The sequence below is a fragment of the Rhinopithecus roxellana genome, chromosome 3 (assembly GCF_007565055.1).
Source record: "Rhinopithecus roxellana isolate Shanxi Qingling chromosome 3, ASM756505v1, whole genome shotgun sequence".
NCBI lineage: Eukaryota > Metazoa > Chordata > Mammalia > Primates > Cercopithecidae > Rhinopithecus > Rhinopithecus roxellana.
The window spans coordinates 138,892,341-138,914,541 of NC_044551.1; positions in this window are offsets into that span (position 1 = coordinate 138,892,341).

A 22,201-nucleotide genomic window follows, 5' to 3' on the forward strand; every position below is an offset into this window, starting at 1 on the left:
AAAGACCAAATCTACGTCTGATTGGGGTTCCTGAAAGTGAGGGGGAAAATGGAACCAAGTTAGAAAACACTCTTCAGGATATCATCCAGGAGAACTTCCCCAACCTAGTAGGGCAGGCCAACATTCAAATTCAGGAAATACAGAGAACACCACAAAGATACTCCTCGAGAAGAGCAACTCCAAGACACATAATTGCCAGATTCACCAAAGTTGAAATGAAGGAAAAAATCTTAAGGGCAGCCAGAGAGAAAGGTCGGGTTACCCACAAAGGGAAGCCCATCAGACTTACAGCAGACCTCTGGGCAGAAACTCTACAAGCCAGAAGAGAGTGGGGACCAATATTCAACATTCTTAAAGAAAAGAATTTTCAACCCAGAATTTCATATCCAGCCAAATTGTTTCATAAGTGAAGGAGAAATAAAATCCTTTACAGATAAGCAAATGCTTAGAGATTTTGTCACCACCAGGCCTGCCTTACAAGAGACCCTGAAGGAAGCCCTAAACATGGAAAGGAACAACCGGTACCAGCCATTGCAAAAACATGCCAAAATGTAAAGACCGTCGAGGCTAGGAAGAAACTGCATCAACTAACGAGCAAAATAACCAGTTAATATCATAATGGCAGGATCAAGTTCACACATAACAATATTAACCTTAAATGTTAATGGACTAAATGGTCCAATTAAAAGACACAGACTGGCAAACTGGATAAAGAGTCAAGACCCATCAGTCTGCTGTATTCAGGAGACCCATCTCACATGCAGAGACATACATAGGCTCAAAATAAAGGGATGGAGGAAGATCTACCAAGCAAATGGAGAACAAAAAAAAGCAGGGGTTGCAATCCTAGTCTCTGATAAAACAGACTTTAAACCATCAAAGATCAAAAGAGACAAAGAAGGCCATTACATAATGGTAAAGGGATCAATTCAACAGCTAACTATCCTAAATATATATGCACCCAATACAGGAGCACCCAAATTCATAAAGCAAGTCCTTAGAGACTTACAAAGAGACTTAGACTCCCATACAATAATAATGGGAGACTTCAACACTCCACTGTCAACATTAGACAGGTCAACGAGACAGAAAGTTAACAAGGATGTCCAGGAATTGAACTCATCTCTGCACCAAGCGGACCTAATAGACATCTATAGAACTCTCCACCCCAAATCAACAGAATATACATTCTTCTCAGCACCACATCGCACTTATTCCAAAATTGACCACATAATTGGAAGTAAAGCACTCCTCAGCAAATGTAAAAGAACAGAAATTATAACAAACTGTCTCTCAGACCACAGTGCAATCAAACTAGAACTCAGGACTAAGAAACCCAATCAAAACCACTCGACTACATGGAAACTGAACAACCTGCTCCTGAATGACTACTGGGGACATAACGAAATGAAGGCAGAAATAAAGATGTTCTTTGAAACCAATGAGAACAAAGATACAACATACCAGAATCTCTGGGACATATTTAAAGCAGTGTGTAGAGGGAAATTTATAGCACTAAATGCCCAGAAGAGAAAGCTGGAAAGATGTAAAATTGACACTCTAACATCACAATTAAAAGAACTAGAGAGGCAAGAGCAAACACATTCAAAAGCTAGCAGAAGGCAAGAAATAACTAAGATCAGAGCAGAACTGAAGGAGATAGAGACACAAAAAACCCTCCAAAAAATCAATGAATCCAGGAGTTGGTTTTTTGAAAAAATCAACAAAACTGACAGACTGCTTGCAACACTAATAAAGAAGAAAAGAGAGAAGAATCAAATAGACGTAATAAAAAATGATAAAGAGGATATCACCACCGACCCCACAGAAATACAAACTACCATCAGAGAATACTATAAACCCCTCTATGCAAATAAACTAGAAAATCTAGAAGAAATGGATAATTTCCTGGACACTTACACTCTCCCAAGACTAAACCAGGAAGAAGTTGAATCCCTGAATAGACCAATAGCAGGCTCTGAAATTGAGGCAATAATTAATAGCCTACCCACCAAAAAAAGTCCAAGACCAGATGGATTCACAGCTGAATTCTACCAGAGGTACAAGGAGGAGCTGGTACCATTCCTTCTGAAACTACTCCAATCAATAGAAAAAGAGGGAATCCTCCCTAACTCATTTTATGAGGCCAACATCATCCTGATACCAAAGCCTGGCAGAGACACAACAAAAAAAAGAAAATTTTAGACCAATATCCCTGATGAACATCGATGCAAAAATCCTCAATAAAATACTGGCAAACCGGATTCAGCAGCACATCAAAAAGCTTATCCACCATGATCAAGTGGGCTTCATCCCTGGGATGCAAGGCTGGTTCAACATATGCAAATCAATAAATGTAATCCAGCATATAAACAGAAGCAAGACAAGAACCACATGATTATCTCAATAGATGCAGAAAAGGCTTTTAACAAAATTCAACAGCCCTTCATGCTAAAAACGCTCAATAAATTCGGTATTGATGGAACGTACCTAAAAATAATAAGAGCTATTTATGACAAACCCATAGCCAATATCATACTGAATGGACAAAAACTGGAAAAATTCCCTTTGAAAACTGGCACAAGACAGGGATGCCCTCTCTCACCACTCCTATTCAACATAGTGTTGGAAGTTCTGGCTAGGGCAATCAGGCAAGAGAAAGAAATCAAGGGTATTCAGTTAGGAAAAGAAGAAGTCAAGTTGTCCCTGTTTGCAGATGACATGATTGTATATTTGGAAAACCCCATTGTCTCAGCCCAAAATCTCCTTAAGCTGATAAGCAACTTCGGCAAAGTCTCAGGATACAAAATTAATGTGCAAAAATCACAAGCATTCTTATACACCAGTAACAGACAAGCAGAGAGCCAAATCAGGAATGAACTTCCATTCACAATTGCTTCAAAGAGAATAAAATACCTAGGAATCCAACTTACAAGGGATGTCAAGGACCTCTTCAAGGAGAACTACAAACCACTGCTCAGTGAAATCAAAGAGGACACAAACAAATGGAAGAACATACCATGCTTATGGATAGGAAGAATCAATATCGTGAAAATGGCCATACTGCCCAAGGTTATTTATAGATTCAATGCCATCCTCATCAAGCTACCAATGAGTTTCTTCACAGAATTGGAAAAAACTGCTTTAAAGTTCATATGGAACCAAAAAAGAGCCCGCATTGCCAAGACAATCCTAAGTCAAAAGGACAAAGCTGGAGACGTCACGCTACCTGACTTCAAACTATACTACAAGGCTACAGTAACCAAAACAGCATGGTACTGGTACCAAAACAGAGATATAGACCAATGGAACAGAACAGAGTCCTCAGAAATAATACCACACATCTACAGCCATCTGATCTTTGACAAACCTGAGAGGAACAAGAAATGGGGAAAGGATTCCCTATTTAATAAATGGTGCTGGGAAAATTGGCTAGCCATAAGTAGAAAGCTGAAACTGGATCCTTTCCTTACTCCTTATACGAAAATTAATTCAAGATGGATTAGAGACTTAAATGTTAGACCTAATACCATAAAAATCCTAGAAGAAAACCTAGGTAGTACCATTCAGGACATAGACATGGGCAAGGACTTCATGTCTAAAACACCAAAAGCAACGGCAGCAAAAGCCAAAATTGACAAATGGGATCTCATTAAACTAAAGAGCTTCTGCACAGCAAAAGAAACTACCATCAGAGTGAACAGGCAACCTACAGAATGGGAGAAAATTTTTGCAATCTACTCATCTGACAAAGGGCTAATATCTAGAACCTACAAAGAACTCAAACAAATTTACAAGAAAAAAACAACCCCATCAAAAAGTGGGCAAAGGATATGAACAGACATTTCTCAAAAGAAGACATTCATACAGCCAACAGACACATGAAAAAATGCTCATCATCACTCGCCATCAGAGAAATGCATATCAAATCCACAATGAGATACCATCTCACTCCAGTTAGAATGGCACTCATTAAAAAGTCAAGAAACAACAGGTGCTGGAGAGAATGTGGAGAAATAGGAACACTTTTACACTGTTGGTGGGAATGTAAACTAGTTCAACCATTATGGAAAACAGTATGGCAATTCCTCAAGGATCTAGAACTATATGTACCATATGACCCAGCCATCCCACTACTGGGTATATACCCAAAGGATTATAAATCATGCTGCTATAAAGACACATGCACACGTATGTTTATTGCGGCACTATTCACAATAGCAAAGACTTGGAATCAACCCAAATGTCCATCTGAGACAGACTGGATTAAGAAAATGTGGCACATATACACCATGGAATACTATGCAGCCATAAAAAAGGATGAGTTTGCGTCCTTTGTAGGGACATGGATGCAGCTGGAAACCATCATTCTTAGCAAACTATCACAAGAACAGAAAACCAAACACCGCATGTTCTCACTCATAGGTGGGAACTGAACAATGACATCACTTGGACTCGGGAAGGGGAACATCACACATCGGGGCCTATCATGGGGAGGGGGGAGGGGGGAGGGATTGCATTGGGAGTTATACCTGATATAAATAATGAATTGATGGGTGCTGACGAGTTGATGGGTGCAGCACACCAACATGGCACAAGTATACATATGTAACAAACCTGCACGTTATGCACATGTACCCTAGAACTTAAAGTACAATTTAAAAAAAAAACTGATTATAACATAATAAAATAAGTGTCCTGGTAAAACATCTTCAGCATCAGAGAAAAGAGTGAATATTTTGCTTGGAGGGCTGGGTGTGTGATGGTTAGTCAGGGAGACTTCTCCAAGGGGATAGCATCTGAACATATTGTAAGGGTGAGCATGTGTGGAGTGCTTCATATCACAACACAATCTACTCCTGAAGAAAGATCTAGGTGAAAGTTTAGAGTTTATTTCTCTTTAATGGAAAACTGTTATGTTTGGACAAGAGAGCTGTTTCTGTCAATTATTCTACTTTGAACACTTCTAAGTTGTGGCATAATGCAGCATGCAGTGGCTAAAAATATATGAAGCACTTTTTGAATTGCTGACTTAAAAGTGAATCACTGAATAATATTTTTCTTAATTGCTGACTTAAAAGTGAATCATTGAATAATATTTTTCTTATTTAGGTTTAAGCTGTTTTTTTTTTTTTTTTTTTTTTTTGATACAGAATCTCGCTCTGTTGCCCAGGCTGGAGTGCAGTGGTATGATTTTGGCTCACTGTAGCCTCTGCCTCTTGGGTTCAAGTGATTCTCCTGCCTCAGCCTCCCAAGTAGCTGGGACTGCATGTGTATGCCACAATGCCCAGCTAATTTTTGTATTTTTAGTAGAGATGGGGTTTCAGCACGTTGGCCAGGCTGGTCTCAAACTCCTGACCTCAAGTGATCCACCTGCCTTGGCCTCCCAAAGTGCTAGAATTACAGGCGTGAGCCACCTTTCCCAGACTAAGATGATTCTATTTATGATGACCTATTCTTGGTAATGGACTTCTTTTTTAAAGGAGGTGAGAAATTCTGTGGGCTTCAAAGAAGTGTTGATTTTAGGTGGCTCAGCATATGGCTGAAACACTTGTAGTTTACATTGTAAAATATTGACTTTATAAGTAGATCATTCTGTAAGATACATGAATTCAATACTTATCTTTCTACTTATTGTAGATTTCTATAGTTCTATATCATCAGAAGGGCTAAAATATATTCAGAAAATAGACAGTTTGGGCCGGGCGCAGTGGTTCACACCTGTAATCCCGGCACTTTGGGAGGCCGAGGTGGGCGGATCACAAGGTCAAGAGATCGAGATCATCCTGGTTAACATGGTGAAACCCTGTCTCTACTAAAAATACAAAAATTAGCTGGGCATGGTGGCATGCGCTTGTAGTCCCATCTACTTGGGAGGCTGACGCAGGAGAATTGCCTGAAACTGGGAGGTGGAGATTGCAGTGAGCCAAGATTGCATCACTGCACTCCAGCCTGGTGACAGGGTGAGACTCCATCTCAAAAGAAAAACAAAAACAAAATAGACTGTTTCACAACCTTGGAGGAAGAGATAATTTCATTAATCCAAATGAAAATACAATGATTTAATAGATTTATTTTATTTTTTTTTATTTTTTGAGATGGAGTTTCACTCTTGTTGCCCAGACTGGAGTGCAGTGGCGTGATCTCAGTTCACTGCAACCTCCACCTCCCAGGTTCAAGTGATTCTCCTGCCTTAACCTCCCAAGTAGCTTGGATTACAGGCATGCACCACCACACATAGCTAATTTTGTATTTTTAGTAGAGACAGGGTTTCACCATGTTGGCCAGGCTGGTCTTGAACTCTTAACCTCAGGTGATCCACCCACCTTGGCCTCCCAAAGTGTTGGGATTATAGGCATGAGCCACCACACACAGCCTAAGTTAGATTTTTATTAGAAAAAGGAATCAATGTTAAAGTTTATATTTCTAAGAAATGTTTTCATCTGTCCAACTCTGTGTTTTTCTTGTTTGCTTATAAGAGTAAAAGAAATGATTTCACTGTTTTATTTCATACTGAACTAACAGGCTTCACTTGTTTCATAATTTTACCATATAAAGCTCTTGGTGTTAGTTTTGTAGACACTGAAAATTATTTTTTAAAATGAAAATAGTTGGTTGCCAAATGAAATTGTGGTTTATGCTTCCCTAAAGATGTTTTTAAAATGCAGTATTTATATTTATTTAAAATATAAAATATATATTTTATATAAAATATAAAAATCATATTTTTAAAGTTGAGAATGATCTACCTGATTCTGAAGATGAGTTAGTTGAACATTCATTCATTCATTCATTCATTCAGGAAATGTTTTTTGAGTGACTATTAGTAATAAGACACTGGGGGCTCTCATTATCTATAAGATGTTATAAATGTGTATACAGAAAAGGGACTAGTTCTTTCAACATTTGTTAAACAAGTTACCTTAGAAGGCAACCCAATTTAGGAAACAAGGTGTAGGTTTTAGAGGCAGACTGATCTGAGTTTGAATCTAGGTTCTGCTACATACTAGCCATTGTTATTTTTGACAAGTTAATCAGTGTCCCAATTTTCAGTAATAAATGAGATATTTATAGTATTAAAACAATATATCTAAAACAATGTCTGATACAAGTAGGCATTTAACAAATTGTCAACATCATGGCCATGCAAATAGGCACAATCAACTTAAGTACTAGCTCAATTTGCTCCTGTTCTAATAATGATAGGTCTCAGCCCATCTGGTTACTTCCAAGACTGTTTCAGAAACATTATAGAATCTTGGTTGATAAACAATACAATAGAATGATGATGGTTCATAAGTGTTCATATTTAAACAGTTTGAACAAATGTTCATAATTGTTTTGCAGTTTAAAAAGGAAGTTTTTCTGGGTACAAGGAAAGAAGCCTGCTTTTTGACATTGTGGAAGGAAGCTGTGAATAGTATTAAATCCCAATTACATTTGTATGCTTTAAAAATTTCTTGCATATAAGCCAGTTCTAATAATTCTTTTTTCTTTCTTTTCTTTTTTTTTTTTTTGAGACAGAGTCTCGTTCTTGTCGCCCAGGCTGAACTGTAGTAGCGCGATCTAGACTCACTGCAACCTCCGCCTCCCTGGTTCAAGCTTTTCTCCTGCCTCAGCCTCCCGAGTAGCTGGGATTACAGGTGCCTGCCACCTCACCTGGCTAATTTTTGTACTTTTAGTAGAGATGGGGTTTCGCTATGTTGACCAGGCTGTTTGTGAACTCCTGACCTCAGGTGATCCACCTGCCTTGGCCTCCCAAAGTGCTGGGATTACAGGTGTGAGCCACCGCACCCAGCTCAGTTCTAGTAATTCTTTATTTTCCACTTGTTTAATGTAAGAAATAAAGAAATACAAGTAAGTATAATAGATTTTTTAACTTTCTTTCCTGTTTCCCGAACTTTAAAACCCATCACTCAATTTGAAGACAATGCATTTTCATATGTGTTAGGAATTCACTTCTTCATACTTCTCAGATGCTCAGACATTGTGGACATCATGTCTTTCATCCTTTACCTTTGGAAACAACTTGTATGGGAGAACATCTTATCAGGGATAATCGTGCTGTGGTCACACATGTCCTTTACTCTCCATGTTGAAAATAGAGGTATGATAAGGAAACAATAACTAGACCAATTTTTTTGGGCCCAAAGGAGGCTAGTGCAGAATCAGACGAGGTTTTTGAAGTTGTCTAAAGATCTTGGACCACCTGGGTCCTGGTCATTTCAAGACTATAGAATCTTGTAAATTGGAGAGACATAATTATTGAAAATAAATCTGAGTATACTCTAATATTGACTTGAACTCATTTCAAAGTCTTAACATGATCTTCAGCCTTCCTTTCAGAGAAACCAATTCTCTAAATATATATTCCTAGACCCACTATCATTGTCTTTGTACTGAATGATAATTGATAATTTTTTGGATTTCTAGAGACCTCTCCTGATGGAGCAATATCCTGGTCCCTAGGAAGCATTCCCTGTGATTTTGGCTGGTAAGTATGGGGTGTTTCAGCTTCACATTTTCCATTGGTAACATCTGCTTTTCTCATAAGCATTAGTTATATAGAAAAGATCTCTAGAGGATGTCAAATGCCCTTATTCCTTTCCTGTATATTCTTTTAAGTTTATTTTCAAACTTCCCTACTAATTAAATTCTTCCTTTTCCCTTTCCTGTTTAAAAATCTCATTGTGTTATGCAAAATAGAGGCCTTGATTTTAGGGAAATGGGTCACATTATCATTTACTTCTTGAATTGTCAAAATAGGAAGTGATTCCACCAAATAAGAAAAGAAAAATGCATAAAAGTTGTGATCTTTTTGAAAATGTCAGCAAAAGTTAGTACTTAGTAGGTTGGAGGTGGTAGAGAGGTGGGAAGGAGACGAGAACACAGAAGGCTGTTACTTACATGGAGATGCCTGATCTTTGCCTACTAATTGAAAAAAATCATGATCCATGTAACCCAAACTGAAGATGACAACCTAGATATTTTATCAGTTTCGTGGTCCACTCAATTCATTTACAGTTGAAATGTTTTGAAAACCTCCTAAAAGTTGAGCTGGATCATTTTTGCCTCCCACATTTGCTGCCTAATGTGCTACCTACAATTCTGATGGGTGTTCACAATCATCCAACTTTAGGGTATTCAGCCATGTTTCTCCAAATAGTCTAAGGGTTCATGTTCACTGGTCAAGACTGTGTTTTCTTATAATCTTTATCAGTCATTTAAAAGGAAGATCCTCCATTAAAAGGCCATGCCAAAATTTTAAGTTTCAGGATCTAAATAAAATTGTTGTTGCATTTAAATGAATGTTCTTTAGAAATAATTCAACCGCATGTCAACCAGAATATGCCTAAAGGGCAACTTCTTTAAATTTAGTTTTGAGAAACAGAACTGACATGATGTCATTTTAATAACAGATTGCATTTTAGCCTTAAGAATCACCTGAGGAATTAGCAAAATCCTAGTGAATTTCATTTTGATATATAAAATACACCAATGATATCTGGTTAGAAAGCTAGCTGAGTATACAAACATGCCATCATTCAAAGTATTTATAATAATAATGATATGCTCCTAAATTATTTTTAAAATATTTATTTTAAACTATAAATTTTTGCCAGGCACAGTGGCTCATGACTGTAATCCCAGCACTTTGGGAGGCCAAGGTGGGTGGATCACCTGAGGTTAGGAGTTCAAGACTAGTCTGACCAATATGGTCAAACCCTGTTTCTACAAAAAATACAAAATTAGCCAGTATGATGGTGCGCACCTGCAATCCCAGCTACTCGGGAGGCTGAGGTGGGAGAATTGCTTGAACCTGGGAGGTAGAGGTTGCAGTGAGCTGAGGTTGCATCACTGCACTCCAGGCTGGGTAACAGAGCAAGACTCCATCTCAAAAATAATAAAATAAAATAAATAAACTATAAATTTTTACTAAATGATAAATGATATTTATAATTTCTAGCAACAATAACACACAGTGTTTTTGAGAACTTACTATTGGCCAAACTATGCTAATTTAGAGCTTACATAGGCCATCTCATTTAACCATTACTAAAATTCTATAAAGCACATTAATATACTACTACCATTTTACATTTGAGAAGAACGAAAATATAGAGAAATAATTTACTTAAAGTTATCTGGACAGCGGTAAGTCTAGGATTCAAACACAAAACAGTCTGAATTTTAAGTCAGCATTCTTATCCATGTTCCTAAAAGTTGCCAAATAGGTAGAGCAGTGTATGTTTATGTTTCAGAGGTATCTTCCAAGACACCCAGTGGATGCCTGAATCCCCAGATAATACTGAACCGTATATGGACTATGTTCAATCTTATAACTGAGAGGCTACTCAGTGACTAAAGGGCAGTTCGTGTATATAGTATGAATACACTGAACAAAGAGATTATTCATGTCCTGGGTGGGTTGCAGTGAGACAGTGTGAGATTTCATCATGTTTCGCAGAATGATGTGCAATTTAAAACTTAGGAATCATTTCTGAAATTTTTTATTCAATATATTTAGACTATGGTTGACCATGGGTAACTGAAACCACAGAAAGTGAAACTGCAAATAAGGATAAACTTCTATACTGGTGTTCATATTTCTTTTTTGGGGGGTGGACCTTAGTTAATCATAATTTTTATTTTATAGAATACATGAACTAAACTGCAGTAAACACATTAGAGAGATCTGAGGCTCTGAATGAACGAAAGAGCCCAATAGGCTCCCAGTAGTTCTATGGAATTGCACCTTTTTTCACTGGAAAATTTTTTTTTTTTAATCTAAAAAATTGGCAAATAATAATTGTACATATTCATGGGGCACAAAGTGATACTTCATCATATATAATGTATAGTGATCAGAACAGAGTAATTAGCATATCCATAATCTCAAACATGTATCATTTCTTTGTGTAGGGAATGTTCAATATCTTTTTTCTATCTATTTGAAACTATATAATGTATTATTATTAACTAAAGTCATGCTACAGTGGTCTAGAATACTAAAACTTATCCTCCTATCTAACTGTAATTTTATTTTCCTTAACAAATCTCTCTCTACCTCTCCCTTCCCCCTACCGTTTTAAGCCTCTATTAATCTTTGTTCTACTTTGTGCTTCTATGAGATCAATGTTTTTAACTTCCACATATCAGTGAGAACACACAATATTTAATTTTCTGGTTGCTGGCTTATTTCATTTAATATAATGCCCTCTAGTTCCATCCATGTTGTCATAATGACAGGATTTCATTCTTTTTTATGGCTGAATAGTATTCTATTGTGTATGCATATGTTAGATTTTTAAAAAATCCTTTCATCTGTTGCTTGACACCTATGATGATATCTTATCTTAGCTATTGTAAATAGTCCTGTAATAAACACAGGGGTGCCGATGTCCCTTGTGATACAGTGATTTTTTAGATAAAATATTTTCTTTAGATAAATGCCCAGTAGTGGGATTGCTGGATCATATGGAAGTTCTATTTGTAGTTTTTTGAGGAAGCTCTTTTGTAGTCTCCATAGTAGCTGTACTAGTTTACTTCATACCAGCAGTGTGTTAAGAGTTCCCTTTTCTCCACATTCTCGCCAGCATTTGTTATTTTTTGTTTTTGATAATAGCCATTCTAACTGGGGTGAGATGATACCCCACAACATTATTGTGGTTTTGTTTTGCATTTTCCTGATTAGTGACGTTAAGCATTTTTTTCAAACATTTGTTCCCCATTTGCATGTCTTCTTTTGAGAAATATCTGTTCAGATTAATTGGTCACTTTTTTTCTGCCATTGACATGTTTGAGTTCCTTGTATATTTTGTATAGTAATCCCCTGTTGGATGAGTAGTTCGCAAATATTTTCTCCCATTCCATAGGTTGTCTTTTCACTCTACTGATTTTTTTCTTCTGTGCAGAAGCCTCTTAGCTTAATATAATCTCATTTGCTTATATCTTGCTTTTGTTGCCCATGCTCTAATAAAATCTTTTTTCAGACCCATGTCTTGAAGCATTTCATTAATGTTTTCTTCAAGTAGTTTTACTGTTTTAAGCCTTACATTTAGGTCTTTGATTCATTTAGAGTTTATTTTTGCATATGGGGAGAGGTAGGGGTCTAGCTTCATTCTTCTGTATTTAGATAGTTTTCCCAGCACCATTTATTTAAGAGAATGTCCTTTCCCCAATTAGTATTCTTGGCACCTCTGTCAAAAATCAATTGGCTGTAGATATATGGTTTAACTAATTTTGGGGTTCTTTATTCTGTTCCATTGGTCTATGTGTTTTTATGCCAATGCCATGCTGGTTTTGTTACTATAGCATTGTAGTATATTTTGAGGTCTGGTAGTGTGATACCTCCTTCTTTGTTCTGTTTTCTCAGGGTTGCTTTGGCCATTCAGAGTCTTTTGTGCTTCTGTACAAGTTTTAGGGGATTTTTTTTCTATTTCTATGACGAATGTCATTGATATTTTGATAGGAATTGAATTAAATCTATAGATTGTTTTGGTTAGTGTTGTCATTTAACAATATCAGTCCTTCTGATCTATGAGGATGGGATGCCTTTCTATTTGTTTGTATCCTGTTCAATTTCTTTCATCAGTGTTTTTCAGTTTTCCTTGTAGAGGTCTTTCACCTCCTTGGTTAAATTGATTCCTAGGTATTTTATTTTATTTTTGGTAGCTATTGTAAATGGCACTGCCTTCTTGATTTCTTTTTCAGCTAGTTCTTTATTTATGTATAGAAAGATTTCTTTGAATATTAATTTTGAATTTTGTTTTTTGAATATTAATTTTGTATCCAGGAATTTATTGAATTTGCTTATTAGTTCTAAGAGGTTTTTTTTTTTTTTTTTTTTTTTTTAGTCTTCAGGTTTTGCTATATATATGATTGCTCTATATATTTGCTACATATATATATATGTTGCCTGCACACAGGAACAATTCGACTTCCTCCTTTCAAATTGGATTCTCTTTATTTCTCTCTCTTGCCTAATTGCTCTGACTAGGACTTCCAGTATATGCTAAGAGTGATAAGAGTAGGCATCATTGTCTACTCCCATTTCTTAGGGGAAAACTTTCAGCTTTTTGTCATTGAATAATATGCTGCTGTGCTAGACGTGGTTTCATTGCTTGAGCAAATTAATACATCTCCTGGTACCTGGTATGCAGCCATCAACCTGGCAAATGCCTTTTTCTCCATTCCTGTCCATAAGGCCCACCAGAAGCAATTTGCCTTCAGCTGGCAAGGCCAGCAATACACCTTTACTATCCTACCTCAGGGGTATATCAACTCTCTGGCTTTGTGTCATAATCTTATTTGGAGAGATGTTGAGAGCTTTTTGCTTCCTCAAGATATCACACTGGTCCATTACATTGATGGCATTAAGCTGATTGGATTCAGTGAGCAAGAAGTAGCAAACACACTGGACTTATCAGTGAGACATTTGTATGCAAGAGGATGGGAAATGAATCCAACTAAAATTCAAGGATTTACTTCAGTAAAATGTCTAGGGGTCCAGTGGTGTGGGGCCTGTCAAAATATTCCTTCTAAGGTGAAGGATAAGTTCCTGCATTTGGCCCCTCCTACAACTAAGAAAGAGGCACAACCTCTAGTGGGCCTATTTGGATTTTGGAGGCAACACATTCCTCATTTGGGTGTGTTACTCCAGCCCATTTATCAAGTGACCCAAAAGGCTGCCAGTTTTGAGGGGGGTCCAGAACAGGAGAAGGCTCTGTGATAGGTCCAGGCTGCTGTGCAAGCTGCTCTGCCACTTGGGCCATATGACCCAGCAGACCCAATGGTGCTTGAGGTGTCAGTGGCAGATAGGGATGCTGTTTGGAGTCTTTGACAGGCCTCCATAGGTGAATTACAAGGGAGGTCTCTAGAATTTTGGAGCAAGGCCCTGCCATCTTCTGCAGATAACTACTCTCCTTTTGAGAGACAGCTATTGGTCTGTTACTGGGCTTTGTTGGAAACTGAATGTTTGACTATGGATCCTCAAGTCACCATGTGATCTGAATTGCCTATCATGAACTGGATGCGTTCTGACCTATCTAGCCATAAAGTGGGTCATGCACAGCAGCATTCCATCATCAAATGAAAGTATACGTGATCGGGCTGGAGAAGGTCCTGAAGGCACAAACACCCATGAAGTGCCTTCATGAAGTTACATGAAGAAGTGGCTCAAATGCCCATGGTCTCCACTCTTGCCACCCTGCCTCCTCTCCCCTAGCCTGCACCAGTGGCCTCATGGGGGAGTTCCCTATGATTAGTTGACAGAGGAAGAGAAGACTAAGGCCTGGTTCACAGATGATTCTGCCTGATATGCAAGCACTACCCAAAAGTGGACCACTGCATTACAACCCTTTTCTAGGACATCCCTGAAGGACAGTGGTGAAGGGAAATCTTTCCAGTAGGCAGAATTTCGAGCAGCGCACCTGGTTGTGCACTTTGCCTGGAAGGAGAAATGTCCAGATGTGCGATTATATACTGATTCATGAGCTATAGCCAATGGTTTGACTGTATGGTCAGACACTTGGAAGAAGCATGATTGGAAAATTGGTGACAAAGAAATTTGGGGAAGAGATAAGTGGATGGACCTTTCTGAGTGGTTGAAAACTGTGAAGATATTTGTATCCCATGTGAGTGCTCACCAACAAGTGACCTCAGCGGAGGAGGATTTTAATAATCAAGTGGATAAGATGACCCATTCTGTGGACATCACTCAGTCTCTTTTCCCAGCCACCTCTCTTATTGCCCAATGGACCCATGAACTAAGTGACCATGGTGGCAAGAATGGAGGTTACACATGGGCTTAGCAACATGGACTTCCACTCACCAAGGCTGACCTGGCTACCGCCACTGCTGAGTGCTCAATTTGCCAGCAGCAGATACCAACACTGAACCCTCGATATGGCATCATTCCTCAGAGTGATCAGCCAGCTACCTGGTGGCAGGTTGATTATATTGGACCTCTTCCATCATGGCGAGGGCAGAGGTTTGTGCTCACTGGAACAGACACTTACTCCGGATATGGGTTTGCCAATCCTGCATGCAATGTTTCTGCCAAGACTCCATCCATGGACTCATGGAATGCCTTATCCACCATCATGGTATTCCACACAGCATTGCCTCTGACCAAGGCACTCACTTTACAGCTAAAACAGTGCAGCAGTGGGCTCATGCTCATGTAATTCACTGGTTTTACCATGTTCCCCATCATCCCGAAACAGCTGGATTGACAGAACAGTGAAATGGCCTTTTGAAGTCACAATTACATTGTCAACAGTGTACACTGACATTACTTTGCAGGGCTGGGGCAAAGCTCTCCAGAAGCCCATGTATGCTCTGAAAAAGTGTCCAATATATGTTACTGTTCCTCCCATAGACAGGATTCATGGGTCCAGGAATGAAGGGATGCAAGTGGAAATGGCACCACTCACCATCACCCCTAGTGCTTCAATAGCAAAATTGTTTCCTGTTCCTGCGATATTACATTCTGCTGGTCTAGAGGTCTTAGTTCCAGATGGAGGAATACTGCCACCAGGAGACATGACAATTATTCCATTAAACTGGAAGTTAAGATTGCCACCTGGACACTTTGGGTTCCTCCTACCTTTAAGTCCACAGGCTAAAAAGGGAGTTACAGCGTTGGCTGGGGTGACTGACCCGGACCATCAAGATGAAATTAGTCTACTGCTCCATAACAGAGGTATGCATGGAATACAGGAGATCCATTAGGGCTTCTCTTAGTATTACCATGCCCTGTGATTAAGGTCAATAGGAAACTACAATAGCTCAATCCAGGCAGGACTACAAAAGGTCCAGACTCCTCAGGAATGAAGGTTTGGGTCACTACACCAGGAAAAAAACATGATCTGCTGAGGTGCTTGCTGAAGGCAAAGGGAATACAGAATGGGCAGTAGAAGAAGGTAGTCATCAATACCAGCTACAACCACATGACCAGCTTCAGAAATGAGGACTGTAACTGTCATGAGTATTTCCTCCTTTTGTTAAAATCATGTTTGTATATGTGTACACTACTTAGTACATGTACTAAGAAAATATCTTCATTTTATTTCCTTTGACTTCATCATGCGACATAAGATTTATTGACTCCATATCAGCATTGAAGTATTGTTAACTTTACGTAATAGTATTTACGTAATAGTATTTGAGTTGGGGATTGGTGCATTTCTGGTTGTACTAAAGATAATTGTATTATGTTAGGTGTAATTATGACCTTATTATTGTCTTTATTTAAAGATTATGTATGATCTCAGGAGATGTGTATGGGTTTAAGTTGACAAAGGTAGACATGTGAAGGTTAACACTGAGTGTCAACTTGATTGAATTGAAGGATGCAAAATATTGATCCTGGGTGTGTCTGTGAGGGTGTTGCCAAAGAAGATTAACATTTAAGTCAGTGGCTTGGGAAGGCAGACTCACCCTGTGGGCACAATGTAATCAGCTGCCGGCGAATATAAAGCAGGCAGAAAAACGTGAAAAAGTGAGACTGGCCTAGCTTCCCAGTCTACATCTTTCTCCCATGCTGGATGCCTCCTGCCCTCGAATGCAGGACTCCAGGCACCCAGCCGACTTATTCTTTTAATACCTGCATGATATACGATTTTGTGGAAGCACAAGCCTTCTGCTGATGGTATTCATAGTGGCTCTAAAGTATTGGGACCACAACTAATGTGCAGCAGGGCATTTTCAGGGTAATTATTTTAATTTTTAAGATATATGGTACTAAAATGGCTGTCATAAAAGGATAAAATTTATTTTAAAAATGATTTTCCTGTAGCACTGTTCTTCAGACACTTATTTCTCTCTGTTGATGAGCATGTTTGTTTAAATATTATAAGTCCTTCTGAAATCACAAATGCAAGATGCTTATTCTTTATTAACTATCATTTATGAAAGAATAATATTAGAAAACATTTCTAAGATTGAGTTCCTAAAAAAAGTTTTGTTGAGCATGGCTTAGTGTTTTGTAAATGCATCTATTTGGAATTCATATTTTTATTTTTCATGATTCATTCCACTATTTTTCTAAATTTAGAAGTTACGTTAAGGCTACTATTAGAGAAGAAAGAAAAACCTGAAGAGAAGTTAGATTTTCAGGAATGAAAATGTGGAATGCTAAACAGTTAAGCAGCATTTAGTCTACATCTTTCAAATTTTAAATAGCTCTTCATATTTTATTTCACCACATGACATGTATTCAAGTTGGATGAATGTGCCAGATGCTACATTTATACTTAACTGAAAATTTACCCAGTAGCAATTTAGAATTCAGCCGACTTCATCATATTAGTAACTTTTTATTGTTTGTATGAATTAGCTCATACTTCTCTTCCTAAGTGTCATGGCTTCTCTATGATTGAGGCTCAGTCTGTAGCTATTCTTTGTTTTTAATTGGTCATTTAATCAAAATTTAAGCTTTTATTCCTAATCTTTCATGGATTATTTCACTGACTATAAATAATGCTATTTTATCTTTTCCTTTTTTAAAATCATATCACTTTAAGGCACTTAGGCTTACATTAAATTAAGGGAGACATATTTGGACTGATATAAATGGACTAGACATTTATACATGCAAATTGGTTAACTATACTTCTAACATTCGTTTATTTCTGTATCAGGCCTAGAATGTGGAAAAAGATGTAGGAGTAATTATCCCAAATGTTTTAAAAAGTTGGATTATATTGGAACAGTGTCTGACAAATCTGGAGAAGACAATGCAATTGACATTGATTGACACAATCCCTACTTTGAAAATAACCAGCCAATCTACTTAACAGAAATTGCAAAGGAATACTGTTTAAATCCCGTATTTTTTCAAGGACATCCAATTTTATTATTGTAAACTTTAAAAATAAATGTTCTTTTAGAAAATGGAAAACAAGCATAATAAAATATGGCAATTTCACCAGAGGAAAACTATAGTAACCAAATTTGGACATGTACTGGAACATTCTTCTGAACAAAATGAACTCTCTTAAACTTGACAAAGGGTAGGGTGAGAGCATGTAGACTTATTGAGGAAAGATACTAACAAAATCGTTTGCAATATTAAAAAAACTCAATATACCAACAACAAATTTTAAAAATCCAGTCATTAAAAGGCTTATATATGGATTTCCATAAGCTTCAGACTTAATCCTCAACATACTTGAAAGTAATAATACTAAACTTCTTAGCAATAGTTTTATCTTCTGCTCCTTGCTTCTAATACTTATTTAAAAAATGGATTTTTCAACATACTTCTGCCATTTTTAATCATCCAACAATGATAAATATTTATTATGTGCTAACTCCTATATGCTGTATACTTGCAGCACTCAAGCTAGATTTACTTTTTGCTGGGGGGGGGGCAGTAAATGAAAAATTTCAATTCAATATTAATTGAAGTGCAACAAAATATTTGTTGATTTTTTTTTTAATTTAAAAGGTGTGACTGTTCTGCCCTTCTACTAATCTCTTACTAATCAGTTTCTACCCTGATAAAAATCACATAATCTTTTAGACCTGCAGTTGCATCATGTAAAAATTTTGGAACACAAATAATCAAATGATAGACAGAGCTGATGTTGCAAAACATTCTTTCTTTACAAACACATGGAATTACAGAAAACGTATTACCATTTTATAGCTGCATAAAATCACATAGCTGAGTTTCAAAACAAGAAAGTCAAATCTCTAGGAGCTGGAAATAAAGTGGAAACAAGCAATGGCAAGTGGGAATTGAAGCTGTGTGGCCCATTATGGCAAATGCTTTAGAGGCTAGGAATTTTTTGGCAACACAAAACAGGACTTAAAGTTACAAACCATGTACTAGAGGGGCTGGCTATTCCTCAGCTCTTTGCATAAAACCAGGAGCTGCAAACATACATCCCATTGGATACACTAGTCCTTTTTATCCCAGGGAAGGGTATAAATTATGGTCACTCATCCTGTACCACATATGGAAATACTACTATCAAGAAGCCTCTGACTTTCATGATACTTTTGGAAATGCTCAGCCAAAAAACTAGGTAAAATATGCTCTGTAATTATGAATACTGTATCTCTTAATAGAGCCAACAATAAAATCATCCCAAAGAAAATGCAGTATCTCTAAAAAGACCGATTACCACGGGGATGTGCTCTTTTACTTATGAATGAGAAACTACTATGGGTCTTCCTCTCTTGACAAAACAACTAGAAAACAGGAAAAATAGCTGAAAAACCTATTTTCAGAAATTGTTTAACAGGAATCATAGGACTAGGATTCCTAATAGAAGGGAAGCATATAAAATGAAATCTATAGGTGCCCTTAGCTTTCTGCCTAGGAGAATTTCTAGACTGCAGGGAAGGGAGGAGAAATACAAACAAAGCCCTATGGTCCTAATGGGTTGAAAAAACCAAGACCAGAGATCAAGAAGCTGAGGTGGCTAGAATTTACTGGGAAGATTTCCAGGGAAGAAGTTGCTATGACAAAAAGTGCTCCAGAGATCTATATAAGGTCCTTGAGTCTTTGGCTGAATACAAATCTGTAAACTTAATGGTAGAACTTTATTAAGTCAGGTAAAGAAAAACTACCTGGGAGAGAAAAATTAACGGAGAACCAGAAGCTGAATAACTCACAGAACTTACACAGGGCTAGGAATTATTTGAGTTCCTATTAGTCAAAGTGGAGCAATGTCACTGAATACATAATGCAGTCACTAGAAATCCCAAAAAGGTCATGCCTTAGTAGTGGGGGCTGTTACCTCAGTGTAAAGGTAATTCTAGACCCACTCTAAAAAAGCTTTAGAATATGCCTGAAAATTATGCTGATCTGCAAGGAATTTAAATGCCTGCCAGAACAAAGTCCACCATTACTTAAATGAAATCCAGCACTTACCAACATAAAATTCATGTCTGACATTCAAAGAATTACTAGACATTTGAAGAAAGCAGGAAAATGTGATCCTTAACCAGAAGAAAAATATGTCAATAAAAACAGACACAGAAATGAGAATGATCATGGAATTAGCAGGCAAGGCTTTAAAATTATTTTATACATGAACACATATGGAATATGTATATATAGGTATTAAATATTCTCCATGATGTAAAGGAAAATATAAAATTAATGACAGAAAGAACCAAACAGCACTTCTAGAGATGAAACTTTTATAGGATGGAATAACATGCAGGTTAGACACTGAAGAAGCAAAGATTAAAGATTTTGAAGACAAAATAATATAAACATTAAAAATGAAGCAAAAGTGACTGAAAAGAAAAATGAACAGAGGCTCAGTGAACTATGGGAAAGCAGTCACATGCATGCACCTGCATGTGTACACACACACACACACACACACACACATACACTTGAAGTCCCAGAAAAAGAGGAGAAAAGAAAATATGTAAATACCTAGTGGCCAAAAAATATCCCAAAATGATGAAAACTAAATGCCCACAGATCTAAGAAGCTCAAAGAAACTCAAGCAGGATAAATTCAAAGATGCTCACACCAAAACACATTACAAATTGTGCAAAACTAGTAATAAAAAGAAAATATTAAAGACCAGAAGAAAAAATAAAAACACATTTATTCACAGAGGAACCAAGAAAAGAATGACTGTGTGATTCTCACTAGAAACTGATTAAGCCAAGTTATACTGAAATGATATATGAGTGTGAAGGGTAGGGAAGCAGGATATAGAACTCTATATTTAGTAAAAAGATTTTTCTGAGGGAGTTGCCAAGATGGTCGAATAGGAACAGCTCGGGTCTGCAGCTCCCAGCATGATCAACACAGAAGATGGTGATTTCTGCATTTCCAACTGAGGTACCTGGTTCATCTCATTGGGACTGGCTGGACAGTGGGTACAGCCCACAGAGGGCGAGTTGAAGCAGGGCAGGGCATTGCCTCACCCAAGAAGCACAAGGGGTCAGGGGATTTCTCTTTCCTAGCCAAGGAAGCTGTGACAGACTACCTGGAAAAACAAGACACTCCTCGCCCAAATACTGCACTTTTCCCAAGGTATTAGCAACTGGCAGACAAGGTGATTCTCTCCCATGCCTGGCTTGGTGGGTCCCACACCCACGGAGCCTTGCTCACTGCTAGCACAACAGTCTGAGATCGATCTGCGAGGGGTGTGCGCCATTGCTGAGGGTTGAGTAGGTAAAAAAAATGGCTGGGAAGCTCGAACTGGGCAGAGCCAACCGCAGCTCAACTAGATGTACTGCCTCTAGACTCTACCTCTGTGGGCAGGGCACAGCTGAACAAAAGGCAGCAGACAATTTCTGCAGACTTAAACATCCCCGTCTGACAGCTCTGAAGAGAGCAGTGTTTCTCCCAGCACAGCATTTGAGCTCTGAGAATGAATAGACTGTCTCCTCAAGTGAGTCCCTCACCGCCATGTAGACTAACTGGGAGACACCTCCCAGTAGGGGCCAACAGACACCTCATATAGGCAGTTGCCTCTCTGGGACAAAGCTTCCAGAGGAAGAATCAGGCAGCAATATTTGCTGTCCTGCAATATTTGCTGATCTGCAGCCTCTGCTGGTGATACCCAGGCAAACAGGGTCTGGAGTGGAACTCCAGCAAACTCCAACAGACCTGCAGCTGAGGGACATACAGAAAGGAATAACATCAACATCAACAAAAGTTCATCTATACCAAAACCCCATCTGTAGGTCACCAACATCAAAGACCAAAGGTAGATAAAACCACAAAGATAGGGAGAAAACAGCAGAAAAGTTGAAAATTCTAAAAATCATAGTGTGTCTTCTCCTCCAAAGGACTGCAGCTCCTCTCCAGCAATGGAACTAATCTGGACGGAGAATGACTTTGACGAGTTGACAGAAGTAGGCTTCAGAAGGTCAGTAATAACAAACTTCTCCAAGCTAAAGGAGGATGTTTGAACCCATCACAAGGAAGCTAAAAACCTTGAAAAAAGATTAGACGAATGGCTAACTAGAATAAACAGTGTAGAGAAGACCTTAAATGACCTAACGGAGCTGAAAACCATGGCCTGAGAACTTCGCGACGCATGCACAAGCTTCAATAGCAGATTCGATCAAGTGGAAGAAAGGGTATCAGTGATTGAAGATCAAATTAATGAAATAAAATGAAAAGACAAAGTTAGAAATAAAAAAGTAAAAACAAACAAACAAAGCCTCCAAAATATATGTGACCATGTGAAAAGACCAAATCTATGTTTGA